Raw genomic sequence first — 16,836 nt, forward strand, 5'->3', positions numbered from 1 at the left:
AATTGGATTTGTAAAGCTTTTAAATGATAACAAAAAAAACACACACACAATATAAAAGTACCATAGAACCACTTGTTCAGTATTTATCAAGTCCTCTGAAAACAAATGATAGATCTTTGTGACAAACAGTTTGAAATGTAAGTCATTATTAAATATCAATCTTGACATCTATCCTATCTCTCCTATACATATCTGATTCATTGATGAATCGTTCTTTTTTTGAGTCAGCTCTTTAATGAATCAGTTGATCCACAAATCACATTGAACGTACTCAAGGAGGCAAAATCCCATATGTAACTGTACAGAACAGCTCTGCCCATTAATACAGCGTTTGTTTGAAATGTATGAAATCCCTGGCTGTTTCTTTTTTTATATAGGTCACTCAAGAGAACTGATAAATGGGATTGTCCAGACTAACTTCTTATCTGTTCGTTTATATGCCTCATTAAGCAGCACTCAGAGAGTTATTGATGTGCTTTGTCTAATTCATCATTTATGTTAGTCTTTAGCCTGACAATCTCTCTGCAAGATCTTATCTCTGGCTGGAAAAAAACACTTTCCAGTGATCGTCTTCCAGTTCCAGTTTGAGTAAGGAGATACACTTTTTTATTTCGATATCATATCCACAACATTCAAGTGAACACCGGCGCACAATGCATTGGAGCATGTGTAGTATAACACAGAAAAAAAATCCAGTGATTGAGTAAATATATACTGTAGATTTTTATTAATATTAATTATTATGAAAATGTATTAGATCAGGATAGATCAGATTAAAAAGATGCATCAGATTTGTGTGAAAATATTAGGTTATTATAAATTATATTATTATTATAAATATTAGGAGTTCAAACTGCATCTTAAAGGTGTATAGATTTCACTCAAGTCTGCAAAAACTTGCCAATGAAATGAAGTACATCTTATTTGTCTGCTATGTCACGGATCTGACAAGCATGCAGAATACATGCTTTTCTATGTGAAATTTTATCATCATGTGTTATAATGCTCATTATGCATTCCATGCTCTTTTGATTCAATTGTGCCTGGGAAAAATGACCTTTCGCCCACTAAGAGAGCTTCTTTATATCTAGGCAGAAAGATTGTGCCTCGCAATTAATTTTGATGAATACACTTTTGTGGTATAGTCGGCGTGAAGGCCAAATTTCCGGGCGCAAATGCTATCTTGAGTTTCAGGCCCATATTTCCTCCTTCTGTCACTGTTTATGTCTCTCTTTCTCTTTCTCTCTCCCTTCTGAAAACTGCACACATTGACCAGCTGTTCCTTTAATCATTTAATTTCTCTTCTGCCAATCCACACCAATGCGGTTGACAATTAGCTTATTAGCAAAACTAGATAAAAAAAAATAAAATGGTTGGATCACAGAGACCCAAGTTTGATGTCCCAATCCCATTCCTTCTTTCTAACCCAGGGGTGCCCAAACGCAGTCAGTGCCACACTGTACAGCAGAGTTTAGCTCCAACTTGCCTCAACCTGTCTGGAAGTTTCTAGTATGCCAGATAAGACCTTCTAAATCACCCCCTATACACTTAAATAGGGCACTATTTGAAGGGACAGCGATTTGTAGGGGTGTCTGAAACCATAGTGGACCTTATCGAGTGCACTCATTCAATCCCACAATACACCGCAATAATGAGTGTACAACCAATGTACGCTCAAAGGCTAGAACGAGATTATTGTATATATACAGTAAACTTACCTCTCTTCCATTACAGTTTTCCAGCATCCCTCCACCAACCCATCTCCTTACTTATAACTATTGCTATCCCAACCTGGGATGGGGGAGGAGTCCTCTGGGTTTGGGCCCTCCCCTCGGACAGCAAGCTAAATACACATAACCTTTACTCTATTTATATAAAAGTGTGAACTCGTGGAATGATAACGAGTTTATTTTATGCGTTTGCATATGCAATAGCCTAAATTCTTTACTTCCACTTGTAACGTCATAAATCATGGATATCCCATGGATAGTCTCCGTGGACATCCCGTTTATAAGTCACAATGGTACAGTATAAGTGATGATTTTAAAAAAACATTAAAGAGGTAAAGGTTGTGAAATTAAGTTGGTGACTTTGATGCTTGTGGAGTAAAAAGCCGGTCTATGGAGAGGGCAGAAGATTCAGAAGTGTGGTGGTGTGGTTCACAATTTTGTTTTGTTCCTTGACCTCAAGAACACCCCTTGAATATACTTCAGAAAAGGGAGGAGGAGAGACAAAGCGATGGATGTATAGCAGCGGTGACAAAGAGCAATCAGCAAGAAAAGGGACTACTTTAGCAACAGGTCTCATTTTATGCAAATCTCCAATTAACTTTATGATGACGCATGTAGGATGTAAATTATATACAATTAAGCTTTATCATTGACGAGCATTCCATTTCTTGCTTTATGTCTGATTGGGTGAAAAACGTTCTCAAACTGAGGAACTATTAACTAAATGGGACAGCTTTAAATGCAGTGGGAAGATGCAATCAAAAGCAATATAGAACAACTGTAAAACTGCCACATGCACACACTTTGGATTTGCAGCCAATTACAAAAGCAATGGTTAAAACAGGTTGACAAAACCTTTTGCTGAAATTCCTGGACGCAAATGCAGCCTCAATACAATTCAACAGATATTATCACCCTGAAATAGAAGCACAGATGGGGCCAGCAGAACACACACTCCCCACTGTTTTTTTATGCAAACACTTATAGTTATAGCTTTGTGCCAACTAAATGAGCACTAAAGCACTGGGGCTGTTCATGGCAGAAGATTTGTAGTTTTGGGATTTAACTACGATTAAAACACATGAGCAGTATGACTACATCATATCATTTTAAATTAAAATATTTCAAAAAAATCATCTTATTATTGATTATAATAAAAAAATAAAAAAAATATTAAATTAATTCAATTCAATTCAATTAATAAAAAAAATGATAGATTAGGGCCACAAACAAAGGCATTAATCCCGATACATTTGAAAACAGCGTTTTTAATTCAAAATGCTCTTCTTCCACACTAATGTTTTCCAAAAGTATTTAATCCTCACTGAAACACCAGAAAACCTTACTGCGCATGCATAAAAGCTCACTGAGATGATATAGACAGAACAGACATCTGGACAGCAATTGACCCTTCGCAGGGAGCTTGATTGACAGGTGATCTGACCAATCATACTTCGCCATTTTGTCCAACAAAGCAGTCAGTAGAGTTAGTAGATTAACATGGGAAGATTTGAACTTGAAAAACGGAGTGTACTGACGCCTTTTCGCGGTTAAAACAACATTCCTTCTTATGTTCATTCATGTTTATTTGATGCTATAAATGAACTAGAAGGAAGAGATGATCGGTTCACGAGAAACTTTAACTGATGCTCTAGAGCGATCTGTCAGGCACATTAAAGAGCCACAAAACGGTATTTATTGTTAAATTTCTTTAAAACAAATGACCAAATTTGAAAGACAAGACTTTGTTTAATATGTTTAATATCAAAAGTAACCGAAAAGTAACCTGGTCTGTCCTGTCTGTCAGCGTGTTGTCAGTGTCCTCTCTGCTCTGCAATGTATTTTTCACTGCGTGAGAACATGGTGTGGCGTGAGAGCGACGTGGCTAGTTAACTAAGGGGGGCGGGTCTTTGCGAATGGTCAATTGTGAGTAAATGTTCTGTCATCTTTGCAGGACTTTGATACGAAGAGTGTACAAAGTAACATGCCTTTAGCAACAGTGTGAACGTGAATAGCACATAACAGGCACAATACCAATATAAACATAGATATCTATTGGTTCAATATGTGTCACGCGACTAATGCGTTTTCAAATACCTCCATTTTCACAGTCCACACTACAATGCGAAAACACTATTTCCGACGTTTCAGTGTGGATGAGAAACTTTTGGAATACGCTTACGCTTTGGAATACCCTAGTGTGGAAGGAGAGCGCAGTTTTCAAATTTATCCACTTGGAAAAGCGTTTTCAAAAAGCTGTTTTCGCAGGACAAAAACGCTGTCTCAGTGTGGATAGAAGGCCAAAGCGGAAAGAAAAAGAAGCGTTTTCAAACGAAAATGTATTAGTGTGAAATGAAAGGAAGGCCATAGAAGGTATCACCTCATCTAAGCTTAGAAAAGTGCTGAATCATGATATTTTTCTGACATCATGATATCAGCTGACGTCTTGGAAATCAAGCGTGAGATTCTAGATGTATTGCTCACAAACTTATCCATGATATCTGAGATCAATGAAACAGCATTTATGACACACTGAAACATTATCTGGTGCCGCAGCCTGCCACCTATACTCTTCCTTAATGGACAAGAATGTCAAGATGAATGTCAAGGACTGGTATTTTCTGACAGTGAACTGAAACAGGTAGTGGAAATTATTCCTCTGCTTAACCCCTTTATGACAATTACACCCCTCTCGAGCACTGAAACAACCTCCTCCGTCTCAATGATCCTCCCTCTGGAGAAAATGATTGTCGTATTATGAAACCAAGAGATGAGGACAGTCCAACCATAAAGTCTGCCAAGACAGCCATCACTCAGGCCCTGTAAAACAGATATACAGAGTCTAACCTTCAGGACCATCTCCTCAGAGCCTCATCCATTGATCCAAGGTTTAAGGGCATGTACACACTACAATTTATGCTGCGTCAGAGAATACTGCAAGTACAACCGTTTCAAAGGTGATGGTGCATTGTAACGATGTAAAGGAAAAAGGACTTGTGAAAGTCAGGTTCTGTCGTACTAATAAAAGTTGAGAAAACACTTACAGCAACACACTATGTGGAGGGGAAGATGACTATTTTGTCTAAATAACTTAAAACACTAAAAACTGGAATTAGCCACCTTTTAATCACTCGTACAAATTCGTAGAGTACATAGGTCGTGAGATAGCATTGAAGTGTTAGATGAAAGCAAGCATTGTCTAAATGTAAAAATAGAAAAAAATGCACAATTACTGTAAATATATCTGCTAATATCCAATCCTAAGCAATGTCATTAATTTAAAAAAGTTAAGTCTTTTGCTGAGATCATAAGAATGAGGCGATGCCATACAACACAGATGATTGCATTCCCGGATGCAGATCTGCTTGCATGGTGGAAGACCAACAAGAAAAATATTCTTATATTGCTAAACTTGCAAAACAACACTGCTCAGTGCCAATTTTATCCACTGCAGGGGACCTTGTTACCACAAGCATGTCACCTTGCAACAGAAAACGTTATTTAACTTATTTTCTTGGAGAAGAAACTCGAAGACCTGAGATTAAGAAACCTCACATACGATATAAAGCTTCTGCATATTTAATCTATTTTGAGTTAATTTTAAAATTAATTCAAATGATTTTTATTTTGCTCTGTGTATGCTTACTTTGGAATTGGGAGTAGGTTTGCCCTCCCAACAAGTCATTTGTGTTACAAACACACGCACATGTCAACAAAACAAAAACAATTTGTATATATTACACATTTACATTTACAAAAAAAAGAAGAGAGAATCCAAATACAAATCTATTTTGTATTCACTATGAAAGTAATGTTATTACGAGGAGGAGGCATTTTTCGAGGAGGCACTGCCTCCCAGGGACGTGCACAGGAATTTTGAGGGGCAGTTGCTCTGACATGAAAAAAGGGCACATCCCCCCCCCCCCCCTCACCCCCCCCCGCCAAGAAAAAAATAACTCACAGGCTATATGAGGGACTGAGAATAACAGGGTCTTTATTAAAATATATACACAAAGTAAAACACTGAAATACGGCACTCAATCACCTTAACTACTACTAATAACATGGACGCGGGAACTAGGGGTGCTGCAGGTGCTGCAGCACCCCCTGTTGGCGCTGCAGCACCCCCTTGGCAAACTGTGATGACAATAAAATGATAGCTTATAAATATTTCTGGTTGTTGTTTCTGTTCCACGACATTTTGTATGTCGCGTTTGGTGTGTGGGATGAAGAGATGGATCATTTTAGTTATTATTTAATTAAAAATTATTTAATTTATCTTCAGTGTGTAGTATTAGCCAATCAGATGTGCCTTGGCGCGCCTACGCAGCACGCACACTCTCGGCCCACACACAAGTTGCGCAACTACTAAGCTACTGTAGTTCCCGCCGGCGAACTTCCCGGTAGCTTTGGTGTACCGAAATCATCGTAAGGTAGAGACACGGTGTCTTACATCTCTGCGTCTTTTTCCTGCCGCCATGCAGGCCCAGATTTATATAAAGGATCGTTAAGCGTTTAAGAATGTCCCTCGGATAAGACAGATTTGCATAGTCTGTTACTTTGTGGCACTTAGGCCTTTTTTTGGCCGTTATGCGGTTTATGAACACTTAATCTACTTGTGGTTGTTTTAAAATAAACATTCCTGCGCGACAGAAATCCATGTCCGCGCGCGTCTGTGCATGTTTCCTAGCGACTGCAGCGCGCGCACATCTGAGCACACCGAAACGCTATTGAGCTATGAAAACATGACGAAACAAAAGTTTGTACATAATACAAATAAACGTATTTTTATTCATTATTTGCTTCTATTGTATTCCAATTTTTTGGCCTTCAAACACCTTAAAATGCACATATGTAGGTCCGAGAAATCCAAAATTTCTCGGGGGAGCATGCCCCCGAACCCCCCTAAGCTGCCTAACGATCCACCCTGTTTTATAAACAAACGCCCCTGCCTGCAGAACTGTATAGCACGGGGAATAAACTGTACTGTCTTTGATTGTGTGTCAGTATCCCCACCCCGCCGCCAGCACCCCCTGTCGAAAATGACTTCCCGCGCGCCTGACTAATAATAACAGAAAAACATGACTTGAGTCATGAAAATCCCTACATCAATATCCCTATCGCGCATATTAATCAAAATCAATTGATACGATGGTATCGAGAGAGAAAAAACGTACAGTTACGTTAGCTAGCTGTCGGCTAACGTTATAGCTTGTCAATAGTCCCTCCCATTCATACAAGCTGTATGTGTATAGTATTACAGTCGAAATTCACAAATTCTACAATTCGAAATTCTAGTGAAATTCATCGTTATCTAAGGGATTATGTCAGCCAAATACAGGATATTTACCATTCAGATATATGTGCCAAATGTCTTTCAGATTTCGCGCTCCTAGCTCTTCTTCTGTTTTTTTTTTCCTAACTCACTGACGGTGCACGAGCTACTAAAGGTATAGGGAAAACATGACATGGATTTCAGGAGAAATAGGTTTATGTTAATGTATAGTAGGCTACATGAACAAAAACCTATTTCTCCTGAAATCCATGTCATGTTTTCCCTATACCTTTAGTAGCTCGTGCACCGCCACCGTCAGTGAGTTAGGAGAAACCAAACAGAAGAAGAGTTAGGAGCGCGAAATCTGTAAGTAAGGCCAGTCGAATGGATTTGGGAAATAGACCGGCCGGGATTTTATATTTTCGGACATCGATATTGCCCGCATAATCAATCATACAGTATGATCAAATATTGGGGGGGACAAATTGTCCTTCTTTGAATATTGGGGGGGTCGTGTCCCCCTGTCCCCCCATACAATTACGCCTATGCAAAAAAATAGTAGACTAGCTAGGCTGCTTGTCTGCAAGCTATCTGTCTGACTCTGATTATTTAGGCTAAACGTGGCAAACGCAGCCTGCTGGATTTATGAAGATTTTAATTAATTTCATAAAACTTGATGATGATGAATGATGATCATTCGTTTGTTATATATCACAAACTCACCTTTTCCGACAACGCTGAAACGCCTCACACCGACAACCGCAACAATCTCCTTCTAGGGAGCGCCCACGCTCATTCATGACATGCAGCTCAGGTGCCGGTCACGTGCAGCGCTGCAGCACTTAGGTAAAGTTGGTTTTATATTCGCACATTCACACTTTTTTGCTTAAAAAGTGTCTCAATAACATATGCAATAAAGCATATTTTTGCAAAATAAAAGCAGCTACATGATCTTTAGGACAAGGATGGTGAACTACAACATTTTCCACAATCGATCAAAATGGGCAAGTATTGTTTTAATGGCATACAAACTTGCGAATGTTCACTGAATGTCCAATGTAGTGCGGTGAACAAGATAGGGACCGTCTAAAAAGTTCTCTTTTTTTTTCATTGTGTGCAAACAGACAACTACATTTTTGCAAACTACAGATGTACCAGCAAATATCTCTCACATTATGTGTTCTAATGCTATTGATTGTACTTTAGCAACAATAAAAAGTGCATTATAATGATTGTATTTAGGAAACCTGCCTCACTGTACATAATTTACATAAGTACTTTTTAGAATAAAATTACATTAATTCACCAAAGGGATTTTTTACTATCCGAAGGTTGTAGCATGTTCCCAGTGACTTACTACAGGTGATATTTTTTACAAAAACTCCCTTACTGTACGTACAGTTGACAAATATGTTTTTTTTTAATTACAGTAATTCACAGTAAGTTTTTTTTCTTGTTCAAAAGGCTGTAGTGCTTTCCTACGGACCAGACTGACTTACTACAGGTGAAATTTTGACAATACCTCCCTTACTGTACAATTATCAAATATGTTTATGTAATAAACATATTATTACATATATTATTACATATTTTTATTGAATATGTTTGTGAAATAAACTGTAATTCACCTATAGTGATTTTATTTTAATATTCCAAAGGTTGTAGTACTTTTCTAGTGAAAGGACTGACTTACTACAGGTGAAATTGTGACAATACCTCGCTTACTGTACGTACAATTATCAAATATGTTTATGAAAGAATTACTGTAATTCACCGTAAGTATTTTTTCATGTTCCAAAGGTTGTAGTACTTTCCTAGTGACCCGACTGACTTACTACAGGTGACATTTTGACAATACCACCCTTACTGTACGTACAATTGACAAATAAGTTTATGAAAAAATTACTGTAATTCACTGTAAGTATTTTTTCATGTTCCAAAGGTTGTAGTACTTTCCTAGTGACCAGACTGACTTACTACAGGTCAAATTGTGACAATACCACCCTTACTGTACGTACAATTGACAAATAAGTTTATGAAAAAATTACTGTAATTCACTGTAAGTATTTTTTAGTGTTTCAAAGGTTGTAGTACTTTCCTAGTGACCCGACTGACTTACTACAGGTGACATTTTGACAATACCTCCCTTACTGTACAATCATCAAATATGTTTATGTAATACACATTATTACATGTTTATTACATATGTTTATGTAATAAACTGTAATTCACCCATAATGTTTTTTTTTATATATTCCAAAGGCTGTAGTACTTTCCTAGTGATTAGACTGACTTACTAGTTTAAATATTGCCAATATCGACCTTACTGTAAGTACAGTACATACATAGTATTGTGAAAAAATTACTGTAATTTCAGCTTGTTCCATGTTCCAAAGGTTATAGTATGTTCCTAGTGATCACTCTACTCAATTCATTTTGATAAATGTTTTAGATAAAAGTAAGTATTACAACTGCTGTTCCTTGTACAACACATTTCTTTCATTGATTAAAATAACAGTAAAGATTTTAGCTTAATCATATTTTCAACATTATAAATAAGCAACACCCTTATTGTAATGATTCAAGTTTAGTTTTTGTTATGAAGTCCTGAAGAAGTGGATTCTGGATTCTAATGAGTGATTTTAATCAAGGTATTAATCAATATTTTTCCTTCTAAATATCAAATGAGTTGAATGACTTCTCTAGGCTTATGAGATTTTACTTTGTTATAGAAATTACCAGTGTGATTATCGAAAATGTTATTTAATGTATCCTTTAAATGTCTGTATTTGATATCTGAGGTGTGACTGAAGGGTCTGGCCCATGCCAGGAATGCAGTAACAGTGCTTGCTCATTTAGCCCGGCTTCCAGAGATGAAATATGGACTTCTTTAACAGGTGTTACTACATCCATCTGCTTTTCTAGGGTACCCTGATAGCAATGGTCTCAGCAGGGGTCATTGAAGTCTATAGTTGAGAGACCATTTCTTAGTTAAAGTCTTTACTTTACAGTTGATTTAAAGTGTGAGAGAAAGAACATGTTATCTTGATGTTTTGAGAATACTCTCCTGTTTATTGTTAAAGCCTGGCCAAATCCAATCTTGAAGAAACTGTGTCTGTGTGTGTTAGTATTCTTGGTTACAGGTTAAGGAACAAGTGGAAATATAGCTGCAAGCAGCGATACAGGGCCAAGCCCCTGAAGCAGCAGCAAGAGCAGGAAGAGTAAAAACAGCAGAAATTGAACATACATGAAAAAACTGCTGGTTCAGAAGTACAGGTGAAAATTAACTCAAAATGAACAGAAGTTCAGATGAGAATGACCACATAATGAACAAGACAAACTTATTTCTAACCCAAGAGGAAGAAAGATTAGTACAATGTTAAATAATAAAGGAATCGATATGACACAACATTACACACAATTTTATAAAGTCGTTCCACACGGGCTTGAACCCACTATCTCTGGGTCAGATGCCTGACTCTCATCTCATTGCGCCACTGGGAAGTTGTGTTTTTGTGCATAAGGTCCATACTTCAAGTGAGAAGCAACTCAAAATTATAAATTTTTATATACATTTGCTGCATGTTGGTATTTATTGAGTTCCTTCATAGACACCATATCTGGAAAAGAAGCAACTTTTCCACCACTTAAGGCCACAGTACCTCTTGCGGTCTGAGCATGTGCCACACAGGATTCGAACCCATGACCGGAATGGTTCGGGGCTCGTGGTATGTGGTTTAGCAGCTTGTGCCACTCAGTTGACACTGTCTTACTAAACTGCCGAGGAGAGGCTTCAGTGTAAGAATGAGAACACAAAAGCATGTTAACCAGATTAGCAAACTAAATTAGCTTAATGCTAATGTAGCTTATGGTTAGCCTGAATGTTTGTGTACTGTATGTACAGTAAGGGAGTTATTGGCAAAATTTCACCTGTAGTAAGTCAGTCAGGTCATTAGGAAAGTACTACAACCTTTAGTAGTACACAAAAAACGCCCTTAGGAACACAAAAAATACTTTAGGTGAATTACAGTAATTTTTCATAAACATATTTGACAATTGTACGTACAGTAAGGGTGGTATTGTCAAAATGTCACCTGTAGTAAGTCAGTCTTGTCACTAGGAAAGTACTACAACCTTTGAAACGCGAAAAAATACTTACAACGAATTACAGTAATTTTTTCATAAACATATTTGTCAATTGTACGTACAGTAAGGGTGGTATTGTCACAATTTGACCTGTAGTAAGTCAGTCTGGTCACTAGGAAAGTACTACAACCTTTGAAACACGAAAAAATACTTACAGCGAATCACAGTCATTTTTTCATAAACTTATTTGTCAATTGTACGTACAGTAAGGGAGTTGTTGTCACAATTTGACCTGTAGTAAATCAATCTGGTCACTAGGAAAGTACTACAACCTTTGGAACATGAAAAAATCCATTTGGTGAATTACTGTAAGTTTTACATAAAAATATTTGCGTACTGTATGTAGAATACACAAAAGTAAACTAAAGTGAATATGCATCAAATATCAAACCTAAAACTATGTTTACCCTGTTTGGCAACTTTTTTTTTGAAAACTTGACTATGTTCGTGGCGCTGTCCACGTATGTGGTACTGAAGGTCATGATCCAGTCTGAACCTTGGGTAAATTTGGTTTTATATTCAGATATTCACCGAGATATTCAATATCTCGTGAGCTGAATATTGTTCCTACACAAATAACATTGTTTCAATATTTTAATCTTCCTCAAAACGAGCTTTCCTTCAGGTTTGCACTTTGCAGATGGTCCCTTCTTAGAAGCCTGCGCATAGAGATCAATGTATTTTGTCCACTGCGAAGGAAAGATCGTTTTGAGGAAAAATAGGTTGTAGCTTCTGGTGTTATATGTGTAGTTATATGTGATAGGTGTTTTGTGTAGCAACAACGTTTAGTTCACGAGTTATTGAACGCGGAAGTCCGCGAATGTGCGAATATGCGAATATAAAACCAACTTTACCTAAGTCGCTGCAGCCACGTAAACAGAGTTTGTCCCCTACTGACTTTCACTTTCGGTGCCCGAATGGAAGTGAATGAGGCTTTGCGATTTTTTTATTTGTATTATTTTTTTTAAATCTATGTCCACGTGAAATTCTGCATCCATCGAACAAATTTTTAGGGCCCAAGCCTTGAAAAGGCGAAGGCCCTATTGTTTTCCTCCGGATTATTATTATTATTATTATTATTATTATTATTATTATTATTATTTTTCTTACGACTATTCGGGCACTTTTGGGTCTCTTAACGTGCTCAAAAACTCTTGAAACTTTGCACAAATGTCAGAACCCGCGGCCATTAGAGCCGGACTGAAGCTGGTACCTGGGCGTGGCAGGGGGGCTCGACAGCGCCCCCTGGAACGCGGTCCGAAAACTTGGTCCATAAATCAAACACGCTTGCGTGTAATAATATGAAACTCGGTACACTTATAGATCTCATCGGTTCATATATCCTTCGTGCTCTGACTTTTTACCCCAGCCCAACAGGAAGTCGGCTATTTGGCGTAGTTTAAAAAACACATGCAATGGAATTTAAAATACTCCTCCCAGAAAATTCAACCAATCACCACGAAACTCGGTGTGCATGAAGTCAAGACATGGAGGATGAAAAATTGCCAGGGGATTTTTGATATCTCGAACGGTTTGGCCGTGGCGAGGAAACGAATTTATGGCGAATATTGGAAACAGGAAGTGTGTTATAACATCCTCATACATTAATTGATCTTGATGAAACTTCAGCAGTGTGTTCGCTGTAAGAGGCCGATCACATGGATGTGACTATTGTGAGTCAAAGTTATAGCGCCACCAACTGGCAGCAGGAAGTGTGTCACTTTCAAAATGCTTTAAAATCACCCTCTTATTTTTACCCGATTTGCTTCAAACTTTATGTGTATAATGTAAACACACGGCAGATGTAGACCTGTGAAAGGATTATTGATATCTTAAATACTGTTGCCATGGCAACGCAGCAAACTTTAATATTCTTTTTTAAAGTTTTTGAGACTCTTAGCATGCTTGAAATTGCATGAAACTCGACAGACACTTTACATTTATTGCCTAGTACACTTGTGCAAAGTTTCAGAAACGGGCGTGGTAAGGGGCTCAGTAGCGCCACCTTTAGTCAAAAATGGGGTATTAGTTTTACCTACAGTAACAAAAATCGGTATTTATATTTATCTCCCCGAGCCGGACAACTTTCTAATTTACAGTCATTAGCTCCGACCAACAGGAAGTCAGATATTTTGGTTTGAATGTGATTTGATGGGAATTTTGCCAGTCTCTCTCAGTGTCTGTGTGTGTGAGAGAGGAGGGGGGCTTTATTTTAACCCTTTCTCTGCTGTGTGGGACTTCTCGGGCACTTTTGGGGCCCTTAACGTGCTCGAAAACTCTTGAAACTTTGCACACAGGTCAGAACCTGCGGCCATCAGGGCCAGGCTGAAGCTGGTACCCGGGCGTGGCAGGGGGGCTCAACAGCGCCCCCTTTAACGGGGTCCGAAAACTTGGTCCATATATCAAACTGAATATTGCATGAATTAGTATGAAACTCGGTACACATATAGATCTCATCGGGCCGAACAACTTTCGTGCTCTAAGTTTTACGCCAGCCCAACAGGAAGTCGGCTATTATGGGTTGTATGAAAACGCACACCCCTGGAATTTTATATACTCCTCCAAGAAATTTAATTTGATCTTCACCAAACTCGGTCAGCATGAAGTAAAGACATTGAGGACGCTAAATTGCGGACGGATTTTTGATATCTCGAATGGTTTGGCCGTGGCGAGGAAACGAAGTTATGGCGAGAAAAGAAAAACACAATGTGTTATAACGTCTTCATACATTTATTGATCTTGATGAAACTTCAGCAGTGTGTTTGTTGTAAGAGGGTTATCACATGGATGTGACTATTGTGAGTCAAAGTTATAGCGCCACCAACTGGCAGCAGGAAGTGTGTTACTTTCAAGATACTTTTGACTAAAGTGGGGGGGTTATTTTTGCCTACAGTCACAAAACTCGGTCTGTATATTATGCTTATCGATCCGGACAACTTTCTCTTTTACAGTCATAAGCTCCGACCAACAGAAAGTCAGATATTTTGGTTTGAATGTGGTTTTGTCTCTCTCTGACAGAGTTCCCCCTGCCATTCTCTCTGTGTGTGTGTGTTTGTGTGTGTGTGTGTTGGGGGGGGGGGAGGGAGGGCACACACACAGACAGCCCCCCCCCCCCTTTTTCTGTGTGTGTTTGGAGGGGAGCAGAAAGACTCACACTGATACAAGCTCTAAAGCAGACTTCTTCTCGACAGTCAAAGCGGGGTTACGTTATTGCCAGTCGTGCACAGGAACCCGAAAGGCAACGGGGTGGCGGCTTTATTTATATATATATATATAAATAAATATAGCTGCAAGCAGCGATGGAGGGCCCAAGCCGGTGGCAGCGCCAGCCCGGTGCCTTTAGTGCAACTAAAGGCACCAGGGTGGCGGTGCCACTGGCTTGGGCCCGTAATCGCTGCTTGCAGCTATATTTTTTTTTTTTTCTCTTTCTCGGAAGGGCAACGTGAGTCGAAAAGGGCATTTGGGCAGTTGCCCGGGCAACCTGAGCAACCCCCCTGTGCACGTCCCTGCTGCCTCCCTTGCCTCTTTGGAGGAAACGCCTCTGAGAAGGATCAGCGGGGGTCTCGACTGGACAGGATGGTATTGACTTTCACATGCTAAAAGAACAGATGCGCATGCAGCAGTGTTGGGCACGACCTAACAAAGATAACCTTTAATTAGAGAACTGAGTAGTACATGAATTTAGTTGGCCTTTTGTCCTCATAAAAACGATAAAGTGAGTTACTCTTTGATGACAGAAGCAGTCAAGATATTGGGTCACTGTGAAAAATGTAATTTTCAACTGGTCGTTGGAGATATTGGAACACCACCAAAATGAAGTTATATTTAGAAAACAGAAGAGAATGGGTGTTATAATGAGAGAGAGAGAGAGAGAGAGAGAGAGAGAAAGAGAGAGAGAGAGAGAGAGAGAGAGAGAGGAGAGAGAGAGAGAGAGAGAGAGAGAGAGAGAGAGAGAGAGAGAGAGAGAGAGAGAGATGAAAAGAAAGTGATTAACACCAGTGATTATGTATTTGGAAAAGTTTTTAATTTCCCAGATATCATGCTGGCCTTAAAGGCATCAAAACCCTGGGACATCACATATCAGTGCTGTTAATGGCTCTCACTTGACGGCTCTAAGATTTTGCTATTTTCTTACTGGCACACTGTTGAGAACAAGAGGATTGAGTCATTATCAAAATATATATAATACAACATCCATCTTGGGTGATCAGGTCACAAGTTGACAGCACATTCAGTACTTTGTGATCCGATCAAACAAAAAACACATTCAAAGGTCAAACAAGCACGTAATTGCATCGCAATTTATAGTGCAAGTGTAAATGCATTGAACTGAACAAGTTACTCAACTATCAATGGACTTTTTTCAAGTTTCTAGGGTTCTCAAGGTCGATAATCTCTCCATAGTTGGATTAACTTCAATATAGTGAATTTAAACTAAAACAAATATATTGGAGCAAATGGAACACAAAAAAATAAAAAAATAGAAATAGAAAAGATTCAAGAAATTGAAATTTCACATAACTCTTTCCATAAGATGAAAAATATTTAGAAACTGATTACAGCGGTCAGAAGAGAGAAAGATTCCCTCAGCCGTTGTGTTAGAAACACTCATGCAACAGTGTAAATTAATTTTATGAAATTAGGTATTTTAACACAAAGGCCTTGTCCACACGAACACGGGTATTTTTATAACCGTGACTTTTTGTACGCGGTTCGCCCGTTCGTCCACACGGAAACGCAGTATCAGGTCACTGAAACCGAACATTTTTGAAAACCCCTGCCAGGGTGAGGATTTTCAGAAACGCAGGTTGCAGTGTTGTTGTGTAGACAGTAAAACCGGAGTTTTTGCCTTGCGACGTCAAAGTGTGCGCCGTTATCCGCTGTGTTTGACGTCAGATTGTGCGCCGCTGACGGCTTCTGATTGGCCAACGTGGCTTTACGCTTAGGGTTATATCGCCGCCTGCTGGTGTGGAATGCTCTTGACGGCGCTTGATAGCATGTTTTTGCGTTTTCATGTAGACGGTTTTTCAAAAACGCAAGAGGACAAACTCTGGTTATAAAAATACCCGTGTCCGTGTGGACATGGCCAAAGACGAACACACTATGCACAGGTCCCTCCCCCCACATGAGTGGACACGCCCATTACTGCTGATTGGCTACAAGTGTGTTTTGGTGCTCGGTCTGATCCACTATCAGTGTTTCTCAGAAATCGCTTACTGCACCTTTAAATAACTAATAATCAGTTTGAGAAAAGTGCCCTCTGCCATTTTTTGTGGACATGAAATGGCAACTCGACTATACATGATTTTATACTTTTACGAAGTAGCACTTAGGCTACATAAAAATTTGTACAAAAAAAAAAAAACATTAAGCGTGAAGCTGCACCCCTAAACCAACCCTTGTCGTTTGAAAATTAACAGATGAATTTGCCACCAATTTGCCAAAAAGTTAAATAGTTAAGCTACCATGAAACTGTTGGAAAGGACGAGGCTCCACATTTGAACTCAGATTGCATCAATATCTTGTGCTAAACTCATGGCAACGGCTGCAACGCCCCCATTTTGAAACACCCTAACAACAGAAAAAGACACAGCATCACCTCTTTAACCTCTCAATATGATAGCAGTCCATGTTCATCAGTTCAGCTGATCAGCTGGACCTTCCTGTCGGGGAGTATGTCACACA

The 16,836-nt window shown here is 38.9% G+C and overlaps 1 protein-coding gene across 1 annotated transcript in view; it reads right to left on the bottom strand.

Annotated features, from left to right (window-relative positions):
* The window catches only part of sorcs1 (sortilin-related VPS10 domain containing receptor 1), a 224,627-nt gene that overhangs the window by 206,848 nt on the left and 943 nt on the right, over positions 1-16,836 (bottom strand). The window lies entirely within an intron of this gene.

Source organism: Phoxinus phoxinus (genome assembly GCF_949152265.1).
Source record: "Phoxinus phoxinus genome assembly, chromosome: 6".
NCBI classification, from domain to species: domain Eukaryota; kingdom Metazoa; phylum Chordata; class Actinopteri; order Cypriniformes; family Leuciscidae; genus Phoxinus; species Phoxinus phoxinus.